Source organism: Heptranchias perlo, unplaced genomic scaffold, assembly GCF_035084215.1.
Source record: "Heptranchias perlo isolate sHepPer1 unplaced genomic scaffold, sHepPer1.hap1 HAP1_SCAFFOLD_54, whole genome shotgun sequence".
Lineage (NCBI taxonomy): Eukaryota > Metazoa > Chordata > Chondrichthyes > Hexanchiformes > Hexanchidae > Heptranchias > Heptranchias perlo.
Genome location: NW_027139559.1, coordinates 115,040 through 140,513, shown reverse-complemented (window position 1 = coordinate 140,513; position 25,474 = coordinate 115,040). Strand labels below are relative to the sequence as shown.

General features: G+C 43.6%; 1 non-coding gene across 1 annotated transcript; it reads right to left on the bottom strand.

Moving 5' to 3' along the window:
* Positions 1-6,888: 6,888 nt before the first annotated feature.
* Positions 6,889-6,984, bottom strand: trnai-uau (transfer RNA isoleucine (anticodon UAU)). The gene is made up of 2 exons: positions 6,947-6,984; positions 6,889-6,924 (listed from the first exon to the last, which is right to left on the bottom strand). It is a non-coding gene; the product is annotated as a tRNA-Ile (tRNA).
* Positions 6,985-25,474: the final 18,490 nt, after the last annotated feature.

The window sequence follows — 25,474 nt, the reverse complement described above, 5'->3', positions numbered from 1 at the left end:
CGCACCAACCCCCCAGCCACGCGTTCATCTGCTCTATTCTCCGTTTCCTATACACACGAGCACGTGTCACTGGGAGTAATCATGAGATATTTACCAGTGAGGTCCTGCTTTTTAACTTATTTCCTATCTCCTTATATTGTGCTTGCAAGACCTGGTTCCTCTTTTTACCTATGTCGTAGGTACCGATATGTACCACTTTCTCTTTATACCGTCCGTGATGTTGATGGAGAGATACGTTCATTAAGCAGGGTCATGATGTTGATGGCGAAACACGCTCTTTAAACAGTCCATGATGCTAATAGTGAGACTCAATCTGAACAGGGCGATGAGGCTGATAGTGAGACTCTCTATAAACACTGCCATGATGTTGATGGTGAGACACTCTTTAAAAAGGGTCATGATGTTGATGGTGAGGCTCCTTTTAAACAGTGTCGTAATGAAGATGGAGAGAATCTATCTTTAAACAGGGTCATGATGCTTTTTAAAGTGGGCAATGATGCTAATGGTCAGACTTTTTAAAAAAATAGGGTCATGATGCTGATGATGAGACAATACCTGTAAACAGGGTAATGATGCCATTACAGACCTCATTACATCCTTGGTCCAAACATGGACAAAAGAGCTGAATTCCAGATGTGAGGTGAGAGTCACTGCCCTTGACATCAAGGCAGCAGTTGACCGAGTGTGGGACCAAGGAGCCCTAGTAAAATTGAGGTCAATGGGAATCAGGGGGGAAACTCTCCAGTGGCTGGAGTCATACCTAGCACAAAGGAAGATGGTAGTGGTTGTTGGAGGCCAATCATCTCAGCCCCAGAACATTGCTGCAGGAGTTCCTCAGGGCAGTGTCCTCGGCCCAACCATCTTTAGTTGCTTCATCAATGACCTTCCCTCCATCATAAGGTCAGAAATGGGGATGTTCGCTGATGATTGCACAGTTTTCAGTTCCATTCGCAACCCCTCAAATAATGAAGCAGTCCGAGCCCGCATGCAGCAAGACCTGGACAATATCCAGGCTTCGGCTCATAAGTGGCAAGTAACATTCGCGCCAGATAAGTGCCAGGCAATGACCATCTCCAACAAGAGAGAGTCTAACCACCTCCCCTTGACATTCAACGGCATTACCATCGCCGAATCCCCCACCATCAACATCCTGGGGATCACCATTGACCAGAAACTGAATTGGACCAGCCTTATAAATATTATGGCTACGAGAGCAGGCCAGAGGCTGGGTATTCTGCGGCGAGTGAATCACCTCCTGACACCCCAAAGCCTTTCCACCATCTACAAGGCACAAGTCAGGAGTGTGATGGAATACTTTCCACTTGCTTGGATGATTGCAGCTCCAACAACACTCAAGAAGCTCGACACCATCCAAGATAAAGCAGCCCGCTTGATTGGCACCCCATCCACCACCCTAAACATTCACTCCCTTCACCACCGGCGTACTGTGACTGCAGTGTGTACCATCCACAGGATGCACTGCAGCAACTCGCCAAGGCTTCTTCGACAGCACCTCCCAAACCCGCGACCTCTACCACCTAGAAGGACAGGAGCAGAAGGCACATGGGAACAACACCACCTGCACGTTCCCCACCAAGTCACATACCATCCCGACTTGGAAATATATCTTCATTCCTTCAACGTCGCTCGGTCAAAATCCTGGAACTCCCTTCCGAACAGCACTGTGGGAGAACCGTCACCACACGGACTGCAGCGGTTCAAGAAGGCGGCTCACCACCACCTTCTCAAGGGCAATTAGGGATGGGCAATAAATGCTGGCCTCACCAGCGACGCCCACATCTCATCAATGAATTTAAAAAAATCCCTTAATACCTTTGGTTGCCAAAAATCTATCTGTCTCAGATTTAAATTTAGCAATTGGGCTAGTATCAATTGCCGTTTGCGGAAGAGAGTTCCAAACTCTTACTACCCTTTTGTGTAGAATGTTTTTCTAATCTCGCTCCTGAAAGGTCTGCCTCTGATTTTTACACTGTGCCCCCTGCTCGTAAAAACACCAGCCAGCTGAAATAGTTTCTCTCCATCCACCCTATCTGTTCCCATTAAAATCTTATAAAGTTCGATCAGATCACCACTCAACCTTCGAAACTCCAGAGAATACAACCCCAATTTGTGTAATCTCTCCTCGTAAATTAATCCTTGAAGTCCGGGTATCATTCTAGTAAACCTACGCTGCACTCCCTCCAAGGCCAATATGTCCTTCTGAAGGTCCGGTGCCCAGAACTGCTCACAGTACTCCTGGTGCGGTCTAACCAGGGTTTTGAATAGCTGCAGCATAACTTCTGCCCCCTTGTACTCTAGTCCTCTAGGTAGAAAGGCCAGCATTCCATTTGCCTTCTTGATTATTTTAACTTTTTACCATTTAGAAAATACCCTGCCCGCAATATAATGGGAAGAGCGGACTTCAAATATCACCCTCTGAGTCTGAAGAACAAAATCTGTGCACAATATAATGGGAAGAGCGGACTTCAAATATCACCCTCTGATTCTGAATAACAAACTCTGCCCACAATATAATGGGAAGAGCGGACTTCAAATATCACCCTCTGAGTCTGAAGAACAAACTCTGCCCACAATATAATGGGAAGAGGGGACTTCAAATATCACCTTCTGAGTCTGGATAACAAACTCTGCCCACAATATAATGGGAAGAGCGGACATCAAATATCACCCTCTGAGTCTGAATGACAAACTCTGCCCACAATATAATGGGAAGAGCGGACTTCAACTATCACCCTCTGAGTCTGAATAACAAACTCTGCCCACAATATAATGGGAAGAGGGGACATCAAATATCACACTCTGCACAAACACAAGATTGCAGGGTGTGAGAAAGACAAATCAACGGTCTTCTGATCACTCGCTAAATAACACATTTATCTGGGGAAGCACAGAAATAAAACTAATTTCTTGGCATTATCTATATTTAACATTATAGTTGCGGCTTTAATTTTGAAAACCGCCCTTCGCTGAGCTGTGAGTGCGACAGAAAACTCTGTCGTTCAAGTAAACGATTAGTTAACACAGTTGGTGTCGGGAACACATGAAAAAGAAACAAAATAGAATCATAGAAATGATAGAAATTTAACGCACAAAAGGAGGCCATTCGGCCCATCGTGTCTGTGCCGGCCGAAATAAGGGCTGTCCAGCCTTATCACACTTTCCAGCATTTGGTTTCTCGCCTTATAAGTTAAGGCAGTTCAAGTGGATATCCACGTAATTTTTAAACGTGATGAGGGTTTCTGCCTCTTCCAACCTTCCAGGCAGTGATTCCAGATCCCCACCACCCACTGAAAAACATTCTACTCTCCCCTATAATCCTTCTAACAAGTCATTCTTCAAAATCATCCACCTTCTTCAAAATCATGACGTGTCCAGACAGAGCAGATTGAGAGAAGCTGTTCCCATTGGCGGAAGGGTCAAGGACCAGAGGAGATAGGTTCAAGGTGATTGGCAAAAGAACCAATGGTGACATGAGGAAAATCTTTTTTGCACAGAGAGTGGTTCGGATCTGGAATGCACTGCCCGAGGGAGTGGGGGAGGCAGATTCCATCATGGCCTTCAAAAGGGAACTGGATAAGTACTTGAAGGGAAAGAATTTGCAGGGTTACGGGGATTGGGCGGAGGAGTGAGACGAGCTTGATTGCTCTTGAATAGAGCTGGCGCAGACTCGATTGGCCGAATGGCCTCCTTCCGTGCTGTTACCTTTCTGTGATTCTATGAATATCAGTGGATGGAGCTTGCACGACTGAAACTGTGCTGTGTTGTCTCTGAACAGCAAACTCACCGAGTCCCATAACTGCTGTATGTTGGAGAGCTCAGACCACCAATTCAGAGACCATTGTTTTTTTCCAGCTGTTATTCACATCTTCTCTTTCAGTAATTTTCCCGGTAGCTGAGAATGAAGTGAGCTGAAATGAGCAGGTCCAACGAGCTGGTTTGGAGCACAGGCCAATGACTGATCGCAGCTTGTTACTCAGTCAGTCAGCTCCGTTACAGCCGCTCCTGTCAGTAACAATTGAAGAGAAACTGTAAATCTGAAACTAAAATAGATAATTTACAATACTTTATATCATCCCACACTTCTCTGTTTCACAGTTTGTCAAACCCAAAACAGCCTCTGTCTGAGAATTGAATGGTTATCGGGGCCGTCACTTAATATCGGAACTCGTTGATTTTTCGGGGCTGATGCTGGTTTATTTCTTTCAGTGAGTGACCCATTTTACACCAAGTGAAGGTCCAATTCTCAGATCAGAGTCTGGGACACTCTGCTATGTCCAGTCTCCGTTTTGCGAAATTCTAAACCCCTCTGGTCCGGTCATTTCTTGGGAATGAGTCCGAAGCAGTCGGGCCACTCGTTTTTAATATCTGTGTCCTCACTGCTAAATAATAAGATTGCGGGTTTCCTTATCAATAATTGTAAATTATTATACTGACTGTTGAGAATCCAATGGAATTGAGCCCCAGATATTCAGTCTGTGCATCTCCTCATAATTGTTGGTGTTTCTCTACAAGTAATAAAAGCAACCGTCTGGTGAAGTAACTCATTGCACAAATATTCCCCTCAATTAATTCCTCTCTTGTTTAATGCAAGGCGAGTGTAGCTCGAATATTATTTTGACGACTATAATTATTTCCCGAATTTCTTTCCACATTGTGCTCCATTTTTTAGGATGATTTGTGAATGATATTTACCAAATGAGCATTTCCTGCTCAGTGGTGATTTATATTTACCTCCAGCAAAAGCTGATTTCTCCTGACATATTACTCCTGCTCCGAACTACAACAACAAGCTTGGTGTGAAATATATGAACGAAAGTGTTTAATAAAATGGAATAGGGAGAATTTAGATATTTACAAAAGTTTTCCCAACATCAGATTCACAAGAACAGAGTGAAAGAAGAGGTAAAATGTATTGGGTTCTGTGGCGCGACGGACAGCACATTGGACTTTTAGTTCAAGGCTGTAACGACATTTGAAAGGTTCTGGGCTTGAGTTCTCTAAGAGTTATATTTCAGATCACGACTCTATAATAATGATGCTGTGTTCCACTAGAGTTCTATTTCAGATCACGACTCCATAATAATGATGCTGTGTTCCACTGGAGTTATATTTCAGATCAGGCCTCCATAATAATGATGCTGTGTTCCCCCACAGTTAGATTTCAGATCAGGCCTCCATAATAATGATGCTGTGTTCCCCTAGAGTAATATTTCAGATCAGGGCTCCAAATAATGATGCTGTGTTCCTCCAGAGTTATATTTCAGATCAGGGCTCCATAATAATGATGCTGTGTTCCCCCAGATATATATTTCGGATCAGGGCTCCATAAGAATGATGCTGTGTTCCCCAGGAGTTATATTTCAGATCAGGGCTCCATAATAATGATGCTGTGTTCCCCAGGAGTTATATATCAGATCAGGTCTCCATAATCATGATGCTGTGTTCCCCCAGAGTTATATCTCAGATCAGGGCTCCATAATAATGATGCTGGGTTCCCCCAGAGTTATATTTCAGATCACGGCCCCATAATAATGATGCTGTGTTCCCCCAGATTTATACTTCATATCATGGATCCATAATAATGATGCTGTGTTCCCCCGATTTATATTTCAGATGAGGGCTCCATAATAATGACGCTGTGGGTGAAACAAAAATCCAAGCTGATGTCCATGAAAGGCAACTGCCGCCCCGACACTTCCTGTTATGCGAGTGGCGCCGGTCCACCCCGACTTTCTCAATCCTGAATTCCCTTTGATCTGGATTGACGAACCGCTCTCAATGATGACGTTTTAGGCCTGCACTGTTCTGGTCTCCATATTACGGAAACGGATGTAGAAGCACTGGAGAACGAAAATAAAATATTCACGAGGATCATAACAATTCTAAGAGGTTATACCTATCAGGAAAGACTGAACAGTGTGGGACATTTTACTCTAGAAGAGAGAAGACTAAGAGGTGACCTGGTCGAGGTCTTTACAATTATGTCGTGGTTTGATAGGTGGGGATAGAGAAGATGATTCAACTTACGGGGAGCCGAAATTTTCGGGTGATCAGTAGAAAATAATCACTCATACCTTCAATAAGGAATTCAGGAGAAACATCTTTACTCAGACAGTAGTGAGAATGTGGAACTTACTGCTACATGGAGTAGTTGAGGAGAATATCTTAGAAATATGTAAGGGGACGCTAGATAAGTACACGAGAGAGAAAGGAACAGAAATATATGCTGATAGTTTTAGATGAGATGGAGTAGGAGGAATATTGTGTGGAGCATAAACACCAGCAGAGACCAGTTGGGGCGAATGGCCCGTTTCTGTAAATTCTATCTGGAATCTATGTATTGTTTTATCGCAGGGTTACACTGTCGTATTGTGTAGTGTTTTGTTTTAAACACAGGTTCTGGATCTGAGACAATATAGTACACAGGCGAAAGTACAAGGTACTACTTTATTGTAACACTTATAACATATAAGTACTGTAACAGACAAACAATCAATCACAAGCTCACGTGCGTCTGCCCGTCGGGGACCCCTGAAGTCGACGGCTGGTAATTGAGCCTGTGGTTCTACAAGGCACCGTATGCACTCGCAGTCCTCGGTGAAGTCCTCAGAGTCTGGAAAGTCCCCGATAGTTATACTGGGGCATGAACAAGTGCATTTGTGGCGGACGGCCAGTTCAAACAGCTGGTGGCATGAGGCGTCTTGCGCGTTGTAAACACGTTTAGCTGCTGACAACACTTGTGAAATGTCATAGAGTTCACCCTGATGTTCCAGTGCCCACATGAGAACACGAAGAAGGAGATGCTTCAGGGAACAGACCAGCTGTCCCTTGAACTCCGGTGGAAATGTTGGAAGCAAAAGGTTAAACTGCTCCAGGTGAGGCTCGAACTCACAACCTCGGCATTTCTTGAGCCTGAATACTGTTATATAAGTACCGCGCGCTAACCGATTGCGCCACTGGAGCCGCGTTGGTTTAGTAGTCTCATCAAACACACTCATTTTCGGCCTGTAAGACTGCATATTCTTTCAGGCAGGTTTCCAAGTGGACACATGCCGCCACCTGCCACTTGGGCATTGGTGTTTTGGAAATCGAATTCTTTCCTGCCACACACGAAGCAAGTGTTCGATTAACGCCCAATGTAGGAGCATTTTCATTCTGCATTCATGACATCGCGTGAATTGCGATAAATTCATATTCAGCTTCGATCTGCACAACATCTTGAGACACTTTCTTTTCTCCACGTGTGTTGTTTTCACTTCACCTCGGCTTCGATACGCAAAGGGTGGGAGACGTTTTGGAACGCTCTTCTGCAGATGGTAGTTGATGGTAGCGCACTTGTGAATGCTAATTCTGAGATTGATAGATTTCTGTGAAACAAGGGTATTAAGGGATATGGGGCGAAGCCGGGTATATGGAGTGAGGTCACAGCTCCGCCATGATCTCATTGAATGGTGGAACAGGATCGACGGGCTAAGTGTCACTGCCACTTGCTGCCTCCTGATATGCGCCACCTTCACCTGCAAGAAAGCGGGATGTGTGGCTGAGTGATGTGCCTGTCATGGTTAAATAGCTGCCAGTGTGTGTGACCTATGAGTTGTGGGTGGGCGGCTTGCAACAGTGGTAATGTGTAAGAGTGAGAGGAAGCCTCTGGTTACAAGAGTTGAGTACTGATGGAAAGAGTTTGTTGGTATGTGGGGGATGGGGGTGTATTGCGTGGTGCAGTTGGGCGGAGATGCCACTTGAGAGTTGCCCTCACTCACTTTGACCACTCACGTCAAAGTATTGAACTTGTTCCTGCACTGCATCCATGTTCATGATGCTGTGCGCCTGGCATTGACTTCGTCCCCCGCTGCCTCCCACTGCCTTTTGGATATATGCCTGGAGGGCCTCTTGCCCGCGCCCACCCCTGTGGATAAAGCATGCTCCTCCTTCTGTTCAACTGCACCACAGTCTCTCAGCATCATCAGAGAACCTTGGTGCATGCACCCTTCAGGCCTGGTACCAAATCAGATCGGCAGATTGGTGAGGTCTGGTGTGCAGATTGGAGGATGTGGGATTTAATTGTGCACAACTTATATTCAATGTTTCAACATAACTCATCAGTTTGCAAACATTGGGATGGAACCTGCATCTGTGTTTTATGTGTACAATGTCTAATCTCCGTTCAGACTCCGTTTGGAAAGTGGACTTTTATTTTAAGCAAATAACAGGTACCAGCTGTCTTTATTCGATTTCTGAGAAACATCCTCCTTTAAAGAGATTGAGCTCCCCCCGGCGGTGGAAAGTGCGAATTGCATTGATTCCACGTCCAAGGCCCGAAAGAGAACGCTGATTGCAGGTGAGTGCTCGGGCAGCTGAATCTTGCGTCCTGCCTGCCCAAGAGTCATTGGGCACGGGGTAACAGGGCATCACACGATCTGCGACCAAAAACTACCCTTATCCAATCTTTCCCCCAACGTTTCCTGCGTGCGCCAGTCGACAGGATTCGAAAATGGAGCCACTGGAAGAATGATTGCATTTTGATAGCGCCCGTCGCCACCTCGGACGTCCCAAAGCGCGTTACGGACAATGTTGCACTTTTTGAAGTGTAGTCACTGCTGACATGTAGGAAACGAGGCAGTCAATTTTCGCACAGCAAGATCCCAAACACAGCGATGTTACAATGAACAGATAATTTATTATAGTGATGTTACTGGAGGGATGAATATTGAACAGGGCTCCGGGGAGAACTGGTTCCCCTTAAAGGTGAAGACAAGGTGATTGTATCAGTTCGAGTTTTGACCTTTGTAATGTTTTTCTTTCCTTATTTTTATCTGTTTCAGATTCCAATTGATCAGAAACTGAAAACTAAATTCTTAATGAATTTTCGATAAATCTGTCACTCAAAATAAACAATGTTATAAATAAAGAAATAAACCGGATTGAGACGGTTCACTTCACTTCACTGAAACGTCTAATTCCGGTTAAACCGGCGCGCGGAGTCACAGCAGCTCATCGCTGATCTGCACCCCAACTCCATTTAGCAAAATAGAAACTGGAAATCTCATGTTTCGAGACGAGTTTACTAATTTCCTGAAAAATGACTATCACTAAATGAGCAAAACATTCCCTGCCCTGATTAAACACACAGCAAGGGGATGTGTCGAATATATAGCAAGAAACCCGCGATTTTATTATTACACGGATAGAATCCCGTGCTCAATATTAACATTAACACTGAGCGCCAGGTCTGGATCTGTCCCGTTTACCCCTTGGTGCGGGACCCCGTCCGCGTTTATATTTACCAAAAAAAGAAAAACAGGAAATAATAATCACACTCAGCAGAATTGGGGATTGTTCGTATTTTACAGGACAGGATGAGGCCACTCGGCCCGTCAGGCTTGGATAGTAAATTCTGTTCACATTCTCCGCTCGGTGTTGTTCTCCGTGTACATTTTTATTGTACCTGTTTGTCTTTTCTTTTATTTCCCCACTCTCTATTTTGCAGACTGAGTGCGAAAGAGATTCGCTTTCGAGGCTAAACATTTTGATCAAAGATTTGAACATTGTTTATTCTGATTGTAGGTTTCTCGCAGACCCAGCGGGAGTTCAGTTCTCAATTTCCTGATTAGTCGGAAACAGCATGGGAATTTGCTGCAAGAGAGAAAACAATAAATTAACAAAATCAACAAAATGAAAGTAAGAGAAAAATACAAGCAGAGTCTTAACCACCTCTGCCAGGAGTTTAACATCATTTGGAGAGGCGTCTGACTTCGGTATTAATCGAGTGGTTATCAGACGATTGCAGGTTCGAGTCCTGCCGCGGTTGTTTTACTCGCTGGGTGAAAATGTGTCCAATATGCGGCGGAACTGTTTTGCACCCGACCGTTTGGAACAATCGGATCGAACGGAAATCAGTAAATTCCTTTGTTTACCGAAGTTGACTCTGCACTTTCAACATTGTCGATCTGGCTGCTCGGGCAGGACAGAGTGTAAAAGTGACTTTATTTCTACTGATTGGATTCAGAAATGGTCGGCTAATCCACTGTGCTCTGTACGTATGCGTCCGAATCCCACCCTCGTCGTTATTGTTTTGAACTTATGATGCGGCCCGACATAAGTTTTGTACAATCAAAATGGGCTTGAATGATATTATTATCAATCCGACAAGAGAGTTTTAAGTCTGTGTCCCTGGATTGTTTATATTTTGTTTAAATGGAGAGGGATAATTTCAATTTTTCACTTGCAGTAATGGAATAAATGTCGAGTGGAGAGGACGGATCGGATGTACATCTTTTTGTCCTTCCTTGCTGCCTCTGGGGTTTGCAGCGAATGAAAGATTAACGGGAAATGCAAATGATAAGGGAGCTGGAACATAAAGGGATAACTTTACCAATCAGGAAGAAATCTAATTTCAAAACTTTTTAACAATCTTGAACCAGTGCAGTTATTAGATTTGCACCAAATCTGCACATTTTTCCGTTCAATTTAATTCCTCCACCCGCTCATAATCAAGAAAAATTAAATTTCGAAGGAAGTCCGGTCCAGATTTGAGCCCCGGATCTCTCTCATTGTTAACAGTCTCCCGTTTTGAACTAGAATCTCACCCATGGCTCGGTTCCCAGTAACTGCTGCAGAGATTGAAGGACTTCGGTCCCTCTTGCATCTCCTGCATTTCACCATCTCCCGATTATTCGATCGGTATTTGGGAACATGGGAGAAAGCCTGGGTTTAATTCCCCAACATTTTAATCCCCAACAATCCGTCTGTTGATCCCATTCCACGGTGTCTTTAGTTAACAATAACCGCGGGAGCGCAATTGGAATCCAGTCCGCAGTTTGTTTCCTTCTCTGTTCCAGTTCCCTATCGGTGTCTCTAAAAGACGACACACTGTTTGGATCAGGAACCGAGTTCTGATCAGCCCTGTGACAGACAGACAAGAATCCGTCACTGAAACCCCGAGACACAGGGAATGCTGTTCATTCTGTTCCAGGGACACTTCGTGAGTCGCTGAAACGTTCGAATTCCCATTCCCACAAAGGACAGAGCCAAGCGCAGGAGGGACGTGTTTCTCAATGATCGGACATTGGAGCCCATCGAAGTGTGAGGTCCGATGGTCGATGGGAGGCTGCGGAACGCCTTGAGGGCTTTGGTTTCCTCCCTTAAACTTGGACCCTTCAGTTCGCTCTTAGTGTTCAGCTGTTTTTGGTGGTGTTACTGAGTCAGGAATTTTGGTCAAGACAGCGGGAGAATTCTCTGCGCTTCTTTCAACAGCGCTGGGGAATCTTTAACATCCACCGACAGGGCCTCATTTAATCGTCTCTTCTGAAACCTCCCGCCACTTATCCCTCAGGACTGCACTGATCTGGGACACTAAGGACATTCAATTAATCAGCATTTTAAACAGAAAACATCAATCCCTCCCACATCCTGATACATTGCGGTTTCTGCACTTTCATTCGTTACCTTGTTTTCTCTCCATGAACCGACTCTCATTCTCTGCTCCTCCTTTTGCTCCGATGCTCTTTGCTTCCAAACGGTTCTGCCGTGAGCTTCACCTGCCAGCTATTTCCCATCGCGCTCCCGGTAGCCTGCAAGTTCAGCCCCTAATGGGGAGCGTTGAATCCGTCCTGACAAAGAATGGGGAAGTTTACCTGTGCGGTGTGCTGGTTGCTACTGGAATTTAGTTGTTGACATGCAGTTTTCCCCCTGCAGACACTCGGGGTCCCCAAGCCTGGGCCTTCCGAATCGGCATCAGGAGAGAGAGAGAGAGAGAGGGGAAGTTAGAAGGATAGAGAGAGAGAGAGAGTTTTAGCGAGAGAGATAGAGAGAGAGATAGAGAATGTCTGTACGAGAGAAAGAGATGGGGAACGCTCCATGCAATGGGCAAACACAATCTGTAACTGTGTAGATGATTCAGTAGCTGATTTGAGCACCCTCACTCCACAAATCACACTTGGCTTTCGAGCCGTTTATATTATAACGTGGCTATTGTGAGGTATTGGGCTTTTAGATCAAATCCAAAACAGGGATTTTAAAAGTTGTGAGCTTCATTCCCAGTGGAGTCGAATTTTAGGCCAGCTGCTTTCGGCGCTGAAATCTTGCATTAAATCTTCAACTGGTTCATTCAAGTCCTTCGAGGAAGGGAAACTGCCGCCTCAACACTTCCCGTTGTACAAGTGGATCCTGTCCCAACCGTCTTTCTTGATGTGTCATTGTCTCTGAACTGGATTGACGAGACACTCACAACAAGAAGGTTTCACCACCTGCTCAGGGCAAGTTGGAAAAAAAACAAATTTTAAAAATTAGTACAAAGAAGTCAATGCTTCCAGACCGCTTCTGTCCATCCAAATTCGCTTTCTAATCCAATGTACAGCAATATCATAGAACTATAGAATCACACAGCCCAGAAGGAGGCCATTCGGCCCATCGTGCCTTTACCTGTTCTTTGATAGAGCTATCCTGTACTCCCCTGCTCTTTCCCTGTAGCACTGCAATGTTTCATCCAATTCCGATTGAAAGTTATTGTTGAATCTGCTTCCACCACCCGTTCAGGCCGTGCATTCCAGATCACAACAACTCGCTGCATGAAACATTTCTTCCTCAAGTCGACTCTGGTTCTTTTGCCAATCACCTTAAAGAGTAAGGCAGTCTTAATGCAGTTGTACGGGTTTTAGGGAGAACTCAAGTGGAGGTCTGCGTACAGCTTTATTCTCCTCATCTAAGGAAGGATATACTTGCCTTACAGGCGGTGCAACAAAGGTTCAATAGATTAATTCCTGGGATGAGAGGGTTGTCCTCTGAGGAGGGAATGAGTAGATAGAGCCTGTACTCTCCCGAGTTTAGAAGAATGAAAGGTGATCTAATTGAATCATATCAGAATATGAGGGGCCTTGACAGGGTAAATGATGAGAGGTTGCTTCCCCTGGCTGACGAGTCTATGATTCGGGGGAATAGTCTGAGGATAAGGGGTCGGCCATTTAAGACTCAGATGAGGAGGAATCTCTTCACTTAAAGGGTTTTGAGCGTTTGGAATTCTCTACCCGAGAGGGTGTGGATGCTGAGTCATTGAATATATTCAACGCTGAGATCGATAGATTTTTGGACTCTGGGAGAATCAAGGGATATAGGGATCTGGCGGGAAAGCGGAGATAAGGAAAAAGATCAGCCATGATCATAGTGGATAGTGAAGAGGGCTCGAGGGGCCGTCTGACCTACTCCTGCTCCTATTTCTTATCATCTTATGTTCCGAAGCTTTGTATCAAATGTAAGCGAGATTGTTTAATGCAAAGCCGCAGAACGAATTCTGGTTGTTTTTAGATCCTGTTCTCCGCAGGAAAATGAATAATGTTAAAAAGAGACATTTAAAATTTTGAGAGAACGCGCTACAGACCACGCAGGAAACTGAGACGGGAAACAAAAATAACATCAACAACTTGCATTTATATTGCGCCGTTAACCTAGTAAAACGTCTCAAGGCTCAGTGAGTGTCGAATCCAACAGCGTAACCTTTCGCCGTAACAACCAGCGGGCAGGTAGCAGAGGCTGAGGCTGATCTGTTTCATGTGGGAGCAGAACACAATATTCCTGCTGTGTATATTAATTATCCTGCAGAATATTTAATAATGTTCTCAACATCTTACATTCCTGATAGGAACTTGGAAGGGGGAAGAAGTTGTCGAGGGCCATGTTGGGAGCAATGACATCGGGAAGATCAGGGAGGAGGTCCTGCCAAGGGAATATCAGAAGTTCGGAATGAAATGAAAAGAAGAGAACCTCAGGGGTGGTAATCTCGCGATTGCTACCCGAGCAACATAATAATTGGCATAGGGATAGGCAGATCAGGAAGGTGAATGCGTGGCTGAAAGACTGCTGTGTGAAGGAGGGGTTCCATTTCATGTGACACTGTCATCAGTACTGGGACAGGTTGGAGCTGCACCGCTAGGACGAGCTCCACCAGAACGTGAATGGGACCAGTGTCCTAACGGAAAGGATAAATAGGTCTTTGAATAGGACCTAGTAAAATGGGGAGGGATCTCTTCAAAATAACATAAGTCTGAAGATAAAAGAAATAGGATATGAGAGTAATGATCAGACCAAGGTAAGAAACGAGCGTAACATAAACTGTCAGGGAACAAATAAAGGTATAGAATATACGTACTAAATGACTGTTAAAAATTGAGGGAGGTGTAACAAATATTAAAAATGTATTAAATTGCCTGTACAGCATCGCGTAGAGCATCCAAAACAAAACAGAGGAACTGGAGGCAATAATTCGGAGCGAGGAGCCAGATGGTTTCGGGGTAACTGAAACATGGTTACATAAAGAACAGGACTGGCAGTTCAATATTGCAGGATATGACGTATTTAGAAACGATAGGGAAGGAAGGGGTAGCTGTAATAATTTGAGACAATTTAATGGCAAGAGAACAAAAGGGACATTATTAATATTAGGATAGAAACAGAATCCATGTGGATTGAGACAACGAATATGAAGTGATGAACCACGGTAATAGAGGTATACTGCAGACCAGCTAATAATGGAAGGCAAGTTGAGGAAGAAATATGTCCGCAACTCTATGAAATGAGTTAAAAACAACGAATAATAATCATGGGACATTTCAACTACCCCCAAATAAACTGACAGGAAGAGGTAGGGAAAGGGGAAAGGGAGATGTTGTTTTTACAGTGTGTGCAGGACTCCTTTCTTACTCAGTATGTGAGAAGCCCAACAAGAGAGGAATCACTGCTGGATCTATGAATTGGAAAGTAACCGGATCATTGGGGAACATGTAGGCAATAGCGATCAGATCATTATAAGATTTAAAATAATGATTGAGAAAGGCATAAGTAAGACAAAGACCAAAGTAATAGATTGGAAAAAAAAGAATGGAACTGGTGAAGATAAACTGGAAGAAATGTAGAAACACGAAGAGTGAGAACAGCAGTCGGAAATATTTAAAATGGTGATCAGCAGAGAGAAGGAGAAATATATCCCTCTCAAAAACAAACGCAACTAGCCAATAATGAAACACAATGGATGAATAAGGAGCTGAGGGTAAAAATGAAACGAACGAAAAAGACATATTCTAAGTATGTAGACAATAAAGGAGAAGATGACAAAAGGGAATGAGAAGAGATTAGGAAAAATGTCAAATAATAATTCGGAAAGCAAAGAGGAACTACGAAATTAAAGTATCAAGGAATGTTAAAAAAAATAATTAAAGTATTCTACAAACACATAAGTAACAAAATATAAACCAGGATAAGGGTAGGGCCACTAAGGGATGCACAAGATAAGCTCACAGATAATGGCAGCTAAATGGCAGAAATATTGTTTCGTTAATTTGCCTCAGTATTTAGCAGGGAGACTGATAAGGTGGGTATGATATTAAATGAAACACCATGAATGAATAGAGAGCGAATGGTAAAATTGAAACTAAAGAGAACGGATCTAAAGATATCGAAGATAGAAGGGGTGGAGATAATTGATAAACTAATCAAACTTAGAGAGGATACAACCATCAGTCCAGATGGATTACATCCATGAATGTTAAAAGATATTAGGGAAGAGATAGCAGAGGCACTATTGCATATATCCAAAAATTCATGAGAATAGGTAATAGTGCCGGAGGACTGACGGGCAGGCAATGTTTTTCCTGTATTTAAAAAGTGAGATGGAACAAGTCCATAGAGCTATAGACCAGTTAGCTTACCGTCTGTGGTAGGAAAGATAATGGAATCTGTACTCAAAGATGTAACAGAAAAAAAAAACATCTGGAAAAAGAAAATATAATAAAAAGAAATCAGCAGAGATTTCAGAAAGGAAATTCATGCTTGACCAAACTTATTGAATTCTTTGAAGAAGTAACAGAAATATTAGAAAAGGGTAATACAGTAGATGTAATATATTTCGATTTTGAAAAGGCCTTCGATAAGTTACCACCTTGCAGACTCATGAGTAAGGTCAGTGCAAGTGTAGTCGAGGTACAGGTAGCAGAATGGATAGCAAGCTGGCTACAAAACCGAAAACAGAGAGTAGGGATTAAGGGTAGCTACTTCAAGCAGCGAAGGGTGGGAAGAGGTATTCAACAGGGATCGGTGCTGGGATCACTGTTGTTCACAATTTACATTAACGATTTGGACTCAGGAATTTCAAAATTTGGGGAATTCACAAATCTGGGAGGTGCAGTTAATAGAAAGGCATAATGTGTCAACATGAACGAAGACATTAATAAACTTACAGAATGGGTGTGTAATTGGCAAATTAATTTTAATATAGATAAGTGTGAGGTGATGCATTTTGGGAGGTAGATTAAGGAGGTCACATATTGCTTGGATAATAAGAGGCTAAATGGAGCACTGGAGCAATGGGTTCTAGGGGTACAGATACAAAATTACTAAAAGTAATGACGCAGGTTAATAGGGCGATAAAAAAGGCAAACCAAACATGGGTTTTATTTCGAGAGGGATAGAATTGTAAAGGAGAGCAGTTATGTTAAATTTGTATGTAACCTTGGTTAGACCACACTTGGAGTACTGTGCACAGTTCCGGCCTAAATATTATTAAATGGAGAGTAGGCAAAAAAGTTTCAAGAATGATCCCAGGACTGAGGTTATATAAATATCAGGAAAGGCTAAACGGGCTGGGGCTCTTTCCTCTAGTTAAGAGAAGGCTGAGAGCGAACGTGATAGAGATCTTGAAGAAAATTAACGAATTTGGTCGGGTGGACGTGGAGAAAATGTTTCTATTTGTGGTGGAGTCCAAAACTAGAAGTTATCAATGTATGATCGTCACTAATAAATCCAATAGGGAATTCAGGAGTAACTTCTTTACCCAAAGAGTAATAAGAATGTGGAACGCGCTACCTCAAGGAGTAATTGAGGCAAATAGCATAGATGCATTTAAGGGGAAGCTAGATAAGCACAGTCGGGGGAAAGGAACAGAAGGTTGTGCTGATAGGGTCAGAAAAAGTAGGCGGGAACAGTTTTGTGTGGAGCAAAAATGCCGAAAGGCCTGTTTCTCTGCTGGACACTCGATGTGACTCGATATAAGTATTGGAGATGTTTAGAATATTGCAATGATTGCTGAGATTTTTTCCCAATTTTATTAATTCCCTCCAAATTTAAAATAACTAAACCCGCGATACATTCTCTGCCGAGATTGTATACATAATACAGGGCATGTGTCGAGTAGAAAGCAAGAAACCCGCCATTTAATTTATTAAAGGGCGAGAGTACATATATTCGCACTGAGCGCCAGATCTGTATCGCAGCTGTTAACCACAGGTAAGGGACCCCGTCCGCCTTTAGATTTAACATAAAAAGAAAATCAGAAGCCACTCGGCCCGTGCGGATTGGACAGTAAATTCTGTTCACTCCATCAGCTCTGTGCTGTTCTAAGTGTGGAGTTTAATGTGACTAATTTGTCTTTTATTTTATTCCTTCACTCTCTATTTTCTGGGTGGAGTGTGAAAGAGGTTCGGTTTGGTGGCTAAACATTAAATGAATGATCTGAACATTGTTTATTCTGATTGTAGATTTCTCGGAGACTCAGCGGGAGTTCAGTTGTTAGTTTTCTGATAATTCGGAAGCTGAAGAGGCAACTTACCAAATGAAGAGAGAAGACAATAAATGAACAACATCAACAAAGTGAAAGGAAGAGATGGAATCTGAGTGTTTAATCACTGCTCCGGGTTTAAGATCATTTGCAGACAACTGTTTATAATTGATCGCGTGGCGTAATGGATAAGGCGTCTGATATTGGTTCGTGTGCTTGATGTCAATCAGAAGATTTCGAGTTCTACTGCTGTTGTTTTATACACTGGGTGAAAACGTGTTTCACCTTGCCTGGAACTGTTTCACACCCGACAATTTCTCACAGCCCCTGACCTGATGCAACGAAAATACATTAACAAATCGACACAAAAACACACAGCAATTACATTTATGGAACGCCACAGCCCGCCCCCAATCGCTTCACAGACAATTAATTATATCTTAACTATCATAGAAGGTACAGCAAAGGAAGAGGTCATTTGGCCCATCGTACCGATGGCGCCTCTTTGAAAGAGCTATCCAATTAATCCCATTCTATTCCCCTGTTCTTTTCCCAGAGCTCTGGAAATGTTCAGTGACGGAGTTGATCAATTGTCTCTGTGATGCAATCAGTCAGCGCGTTGTGCCATTAATTAAAAATGTTGTTGTAGATTCAAGCCCCTCCAAGGACGGGTGTTTCGAGTTTATTTATAACGTTCACAGTCTGACAATTTCACCTTTTCAATGTGCCTTTTGGCTGCACCGTTGTGCTGAGTACAGGTTAAGTTGCGGCACCTCCCGCAACAAAAGTCCCGGGAAACATCTGCCTCCCGCCCATAAACACTCTTGTCACCGGCACCGAGACATCCGGGATCTCCTCTTCCTCTCGCCCCTTAAACACACTGGTCACCGGCGCCCACAGTCCCGGGACGTCCTCTACCTCCCGCCCCATTAACACACTGATCACCGTCACTAACAGACCCGAGATCTCATCTGCTTCCCGCCCCATTTACACAATGGTCACCGGCATCGACATACCCGGAATCCCCTCTACCTCCCTGCGATTAACACACTGGTCACCGTCACCAACAATCTCGCGATCTCCTCTACCTCCCGCCACATTCAAACACTGGTCACCGGCACCTGCAGATCCGGGATCTCTTCTACCTCCCGCCCATTAACACACTATTCTCTGGCACCTGCAGTCTTCCTATCTCCCCAACCTGCGGCTCTTTAAACACACTGTTCACCGGCACCTTGCATTGTTGTTTATTTTATTGCCTTTTAATTATTTCAATATTGTCAAACATTTGGTTCAATTACTAGCCAAATATTATTTTACAACTTGAGATACAAACTTTGACAAACGCTGCAATATGAGTTCATAAATACCCTCAGGTTATAAAGGGTTCAGTGTTTGCAGAATAAACACATCCTGTTTTGTGGAATCACGGTCTGGTGGGGAGAGAATCAGACACCGTATGACACATAAATGATTCAGTTTATCGAAAATCTTCATATCTTCTCATTATTTGATGAATTTAACAATTTGAATGAAGGGATATTTCACCACATTGTTCAACTGCTTTCTGAATTTAGACTGTGTCACCGCATAAATACAAGCGTCTGTGCAGCAACTCAGGAGCTGGAGAATGAATCCCAGTTGTTGTACAAACACAGGTCGTAATATAGATCTAAAACCCAAAAACCACATCCTGTGCCATATAGTAAACACCATAAACACCACCCATAACAGTATAAAGTTCCCTGATATAACAAACAGTAAAATTATGGATTTCCTTCGGCTCTCCATCTCTGGGTCAATGGGACTCTCCCCACTGCTGTGACTCCGGAGTCTCCTGAGGGCTCGGCTGGCAAATAAAATGTGCCTGACGGTGAAAGCATTGAGCAGCAGAACCAGAACAAATGGGACACCAGGGGTGAGAATATTATGAATAAATTCAATTGCTCCCCACACCGGGGAAGTTAGAACATTGTCTGTTATATCGCAAAACCAGGGGGAATTACGCGGGGTATATAGACCAGTGAACATAAAGTACCAGGAGATGTTCTTTAAACAGCTCAGCACAGTCACTGTTCCGAGAACCACAGATGCCGTTTTCTCGGTGCAATATTTAATTTTCAGCTTCTGACAACAAATGGCCACAAATCGATCAAAGGTGAAAGTGACGGTGAACCAGATAGAACAGTCTGTGGCTGCGAAAAGCAGGACGGCGTTGATATTACACACGGGAATGAAGAACCTGAAATCAAACTGTGCAGGATAAACAATTGGAATGTGTCTGAGTATCAGATCGATGATAACGACCAGTAGATCCGCCGCTGCCATGGCCACCAGGTAGTGAGTGACACATTTGGAGAGACCGCACTTTCCTCGGGACAGGATCACAATCGTCACTAAATTAACTGTAAGGAAGGGAAATGAAGAGGGAAAATATAGATCAGACTGGGGTGCCCTGTGTATATTAATACCGTCTCTAAGTCCACTGTAAATATTAGTAACGTCTCTGGTTTCGCTGTAAATGTTTGTACCGTCTCTCGCTCCACTGTAAATATTAATACAGTCTCTGGATTCACATTAAAAAGTAATACGGTCTCTGGAACCCCTCTAAATATTAGTACTCTCTCCAGATCCCCTGTAAACATTGGTACCGTCTGTGTAACGCCTGTAAATATTAGAACCGTCCCTGCTCCGCCTGGAATTATTAGTACCGTCTCCGGAACTTCTGAAAGTATTAGAACTGTCTGGTTCCCCTTTAAATATTAGAACAGTCTCTGGATCCCTGATATATATTTGTAACATCGCTGGAAAGCACATAAATATTAATACCGACTCTGGGTCCTCCTGCAAATATTAGTACTGTCTCTGGTTCCCCTTTCAATATTAGTACCGTCCCTGCATCCTCTATAAATATTGGTAACATCCCTTTATCCCTTGTAATTATTCGTGCTGTCCCTGGTTACGCTAATAAATATTAGTCCCGTTTCTGCATCCCATCTAACTATTAGTACCTGCTTTGCATCTCTTGTAAATATTCTTACCGTCCCTGTAGCCCTGTAAATATACGTACCATCTCTGGATCCCTGGTAAATATTAGTACCTAATCTGGATTATCTATGAATAGTAGAACCGTCTCTGGTTCTCCTGCAAATATTCGTACCATCTCTTGATCGCACTGTAGACATTAGAACCATCTTTGGATCCCTATAAATATTCGGACTATCTCTGGAAACCACTGTGAATATTAATGCTCTCTCTGAAATCGCGATTAATATTGGCATAGTCTCTGGTTCCCCAGTAAATATTCGTACCATCTCTGGACCCCTGTAAATATTAGCACAGTCTCTGCATCCTCTGTAAATATTAGAACGGTCTCTGGATCACCTGTAAATATTAGTAACTTCTCTGCATTGCATTGTAACTATTAGTGCCGTCTCCGGATCCCTTGGAAATATTAGCGACTTCACTGGATTCCACTGAAAATATTAGTACCTTCTCTTGATTTCCCTGTAAGTATTAGTAATTCGCTGCAACCCAATGTAAGTATTAATGCCGTCTCTGGATAACACTGTAAATATTAATACTTTCTCCGGATCCCCGGTAAATAGTAGCACCGATTCTGAATCTTCCTGTAAATATTAGTACCGACTGTGCATCCCCTGTAAATATTAAAACCATCTCTGGATCGACTTTTAAATATAAGTATAAACGCAATGTAAAGTCTTCTACAAGTATGTAAAAGCGAAGAGAGGAGCAAAAGTAAACGTTCGTATATTAGAGGCTGTATCTGTCTTCACAGTAGAAGACAATAAAAGCATATAAGAAATAAAGGGAACTAAGGGGCTCATGGGAATGAGGAATTTAAAAGAATTAATATCAGTGGAGAAAAAGTACACGAGAAACTAATGGGACTAAAAGCAGATAAAGCCCCTCGACCTGATGGCCGATATCCTCGTGTTCTAAAAGAGGTGGCTGCAGACATAGTGGATGCATTGATTATGAACTTCCAAACTGCCCAACATTGTCAAACGGTCCCAACGGATTGGACGGTAACAAATGTAACCCTGCTGTTCAAGAAAGGGGTGAGAGAGAAAACAGGTAACTTCGGGTCAATTAGCCTGATATCAGTCGTTGGAAAAATGCTGGAATCCATTGGTAAGGAAAAGGTAACATGGCACTGAGGACATCATAATGTGATAAGGCAGAGTCAACGTGGTTTTATGAGAGGGCAATCGTTTTTGACAAAGTTATTCGAGTTTTTTTGAGAATGTAACTAGAAGCGGAGACACATGGGATTTTCAAAAGGCATTCGAATAGGTGCCACATAAAAGGTTGTTCCGCAAGGTCAGGGTTCATGGGGTTGGGGGCAACATATTAACATGGATTGAGTTATGGATAACGGACAGAAAACAGGGAGTAGGAATAAACGTCCCATTTTCAGGTTGACAGGCTGCAACTAATGGGGTACTAAAAGGATCGGTGCTTGGGCCTCGGCTATTTGCACAATATGTTAATGACTTCAAGGATGGGACCTAGTGTAATATGTCCAAGTTTGCTGACGATACAAAGCGAGGTGGGAAAGTAAGCTGTGAGAAGGACACAAAGATTCTGCAAAGGGATATAGACAGGTTAAGTGAGCGGGCAAGAAAGTGGCAGATAAATTATAATGTGGGGACATGTGAGGTTATCCATTTTGCTGGGAAGAATAGAACAACAGGATATTGTTAAATGGTGAGAAACTAGTAAATGTTGGTGTTCAGAGAGATGTGAGTGTCCCTGTACAAGAAACACAAAAAGTTAGTATGGAGGTACAGCAAACAATTGGAAAGCAAATAGCATGTTGGCCTTTATTGCAAGGGGGTTGGAGTACAAGTAAGGAAGTCTTACTACAATTACACAGAGCTTTGATGAGATTGCACCTGGAGTCCTGCGTACAGTTCTCGTCTCAATATCTAAGGAAGGACAGACTTGGAGGCGGTGCAACGTAGGTTCACTAGATTAATCCCGGGGATGAGATGGCTGTCGTATGAGAAGAGTGACGAGACCGGATTCTTTACTCTTAGTCTGGTTCAGCAAAAACTGAAAGCGAATACACTTGAAAGTTTGAACACAATTTATTAGCTGCAGCTGACCCTATCTATAGAATTGATTTCAACTCTTGTCAGAGTCTGGTCAATCTCATAGAACAGGCAATTTACACAGTCAAAGTTCACACAATTATACATTTTCAGAGTGGGGAGGGACATGAGTAGCAAGGGGTTAAAACCAATCATAAGCTGAGTCTGGGCAAGCCATACTAACTGACATAATGACCGACCACTCACAGGTGATACCTGTTCATACGTAGGTCATAGGAAAGGGAGTCTCACTTCTCTCAGGCCTGGGATGTTTTTCGACCTTGTCCGAAATAAGGATCCATTAATTTGGTAGCTGCAAAACAACACTCCCTGCACCTGCTTACCCCAGAATTCAGCTTATCATATCGCTTTGCTTGATTCATAATAAAGCATACATTTTCATACAGGAAATTAATAACATAAACGAATGATCAAGGATAAACTCATTTGAAAAGCTCATTGTTCTAATTCTAGCTCGCAAAATGGGCCACTTATATTAACCCTTGGTTTACCATACTGCCATTTTGTTCTGGAGGCATCTTATTGAGCTACTGAAAGCTTACTACATATGCATTTCATTGGAGGGGAACCTCGTTGGTATTCTCATTCCCCCCTTTTATCATTTATGATAACTAATCTTTGCTCAATCAACAGTTCTGATTGGTCAAGGCTCTATACTCGGATTTGGTTGATGGCTATCTTGCAGACAATTTTGATGCTAAGAACGGTTATGGCGAAAATGAGTATTGCTGCAATTAGGATAACCAATCCATGCACTAGATACGCTCCCCATGAGGTACCGAAAAGCCAGTCTAACCAACCCTCCCTTGGGGTTTGGCGTAATTTCTTTACTTCGTCCCGTATGTGCTTAGCCAGATTAGTTATATTTTCTGAGTTATCTGGTATGTAGGTGCAGCACTCTGATCCAATCAGCGCCCATGTTCCCCCTTTTTCGGCCAACAGATAGTCTAGAGCCATGCGATTTTGCAAGGCCACTGTATGCATGGCTATCATTTCGGCGTTAATGTCCTGCAGTGCGTCTGCTGTTTCATTAGCTACCTGTTCTAAGACGGAAGCGATAAGCCGAATTTCCTTGATTGTCCTGCCCACCCCATACCCAGGGAACAAAATAGCGAAGTATCGTTCTGTCTCTGTGATTTCCCTTTTGGGTCGGTAATGGCGATGATCTGCTAGGGAGGGCAAGTGATGGATGTATGGTACCACATATCCCAAATAGCAGGACCCAGTCCATTTCTGAGGTAACCATGGGTATGCCTTATGGCCGCATATGAAATACGTACCATTGTAGGCTGTCAGATTGGAGGGCAATTCCGTGAATGGGGGCACCCCGTCTGGTCCCAGAGGTTGTTCCCCCCCCCCCCCCCCCGGAGTCTGTGCTGCAATACTGACCCATTTCCGCAGCCGGTCCATTGGATGGTACTGGGGCTGGCATACATTGTCACATTGATGTATTGAGTACAACTGCTCCATCCCATTACGAGTCCACCCGTGGTGTTTTTAGAGAGGCATATTACCCCCTGAGGCCTTGACGTGTTGGTGAGCATCAGGAATGGGGGCTTATAGGTACGATTGTAATTGGGTTGGTACCACCCCTTAAATTTGATCCCACACTTGGTGTGGTTGGTGTATTTTCTCCATTGCTCCCCCACTGGAACTGGCACTGTTAAATCGTATGCTCGTACATAGCCATTGTCTCTAATGCCGTTCCCGTCAGTTTCATTCCGATTTATCACCCATTCTGCCATTTCTGGGGAAGTTAGGGGAATCGGCCTTAGAGGGATACCTCCCTTGGAATGGGTAGGGACATGGGAGCACACCCAGCAGGAGGACATGTTTAAGCTTGGGCATAGAGATGAGACATACAGAGAAAAGTATTTAAATACAGTCCCCTAGATACCCGAGTCACAGAGCGCCTGATCCCTCCTTTAGAGCATGGATCTGGGGCTGGGAATTCACTTTCGTTTCGGTGGCAAACAAAATCAAATTTGCATTTAGTCCGGTAACATGGTAAGTGACTGTTCCTTTGTTGTGCTCCCAATATCAGCGTGCGGTAGGGCTGCCGCAAGAGCCCGGTAGAGGCGTCCACCTGAGTGACGTTCCATATTCCGAATCCATCTGGGTCGTTGCATCGAAGTACGTCTCCTGAGCATAGGTGGTATATGTGTTCAGGCTGGTCGCGCTGACAGGTATCCTGTTTGTTCACTCCCAGGGTCAAGCAGAGTAGAATAGAGGAGATCCGTAGTAAGGCTTTCATGGCTGGTCACGGCACCTGTATCGGAAAGATTTCTTGAAAGAAAAGAGAAGTTAGCATTTTAAATTTAAAACGTGGGACTGATAGTTTTACAATGGTGGAGGTGAACCCAAGCACTCTTCCCCTCCACTTTCACAGCGGTAGGGTTGGTGAGTAAGACTTGATAGGGCCCCTCCCAACGAGGTTCCAGTCCTTTCCTTGTCCAATTCCTGATTAACACGTACATTCCAGGTTCGATTTTAGATGGACTGGCTATAGGAGGAAGTTCGATGTAGGCAGCTCGTACCCGAGAGTGAAGGCTTCTAAATGCCTTAGTTAATGATAAAACATAGTTAGTCATTTCTGTCGTCATGTGGTGAAAATGGACAGTCTTCGGAACGTTTTGATTCCACGGAGTCTTGAGGGGTCTACCGTATATAATTTCAGCAGGACTTAACCGCATTGCCCCAGCCGGGGTAGTACGTATTTGAAATAAGGCTATAGGAAGAAGTTTGAGCCAAGTAGTACCAGTCTCAGCCTGCAGCT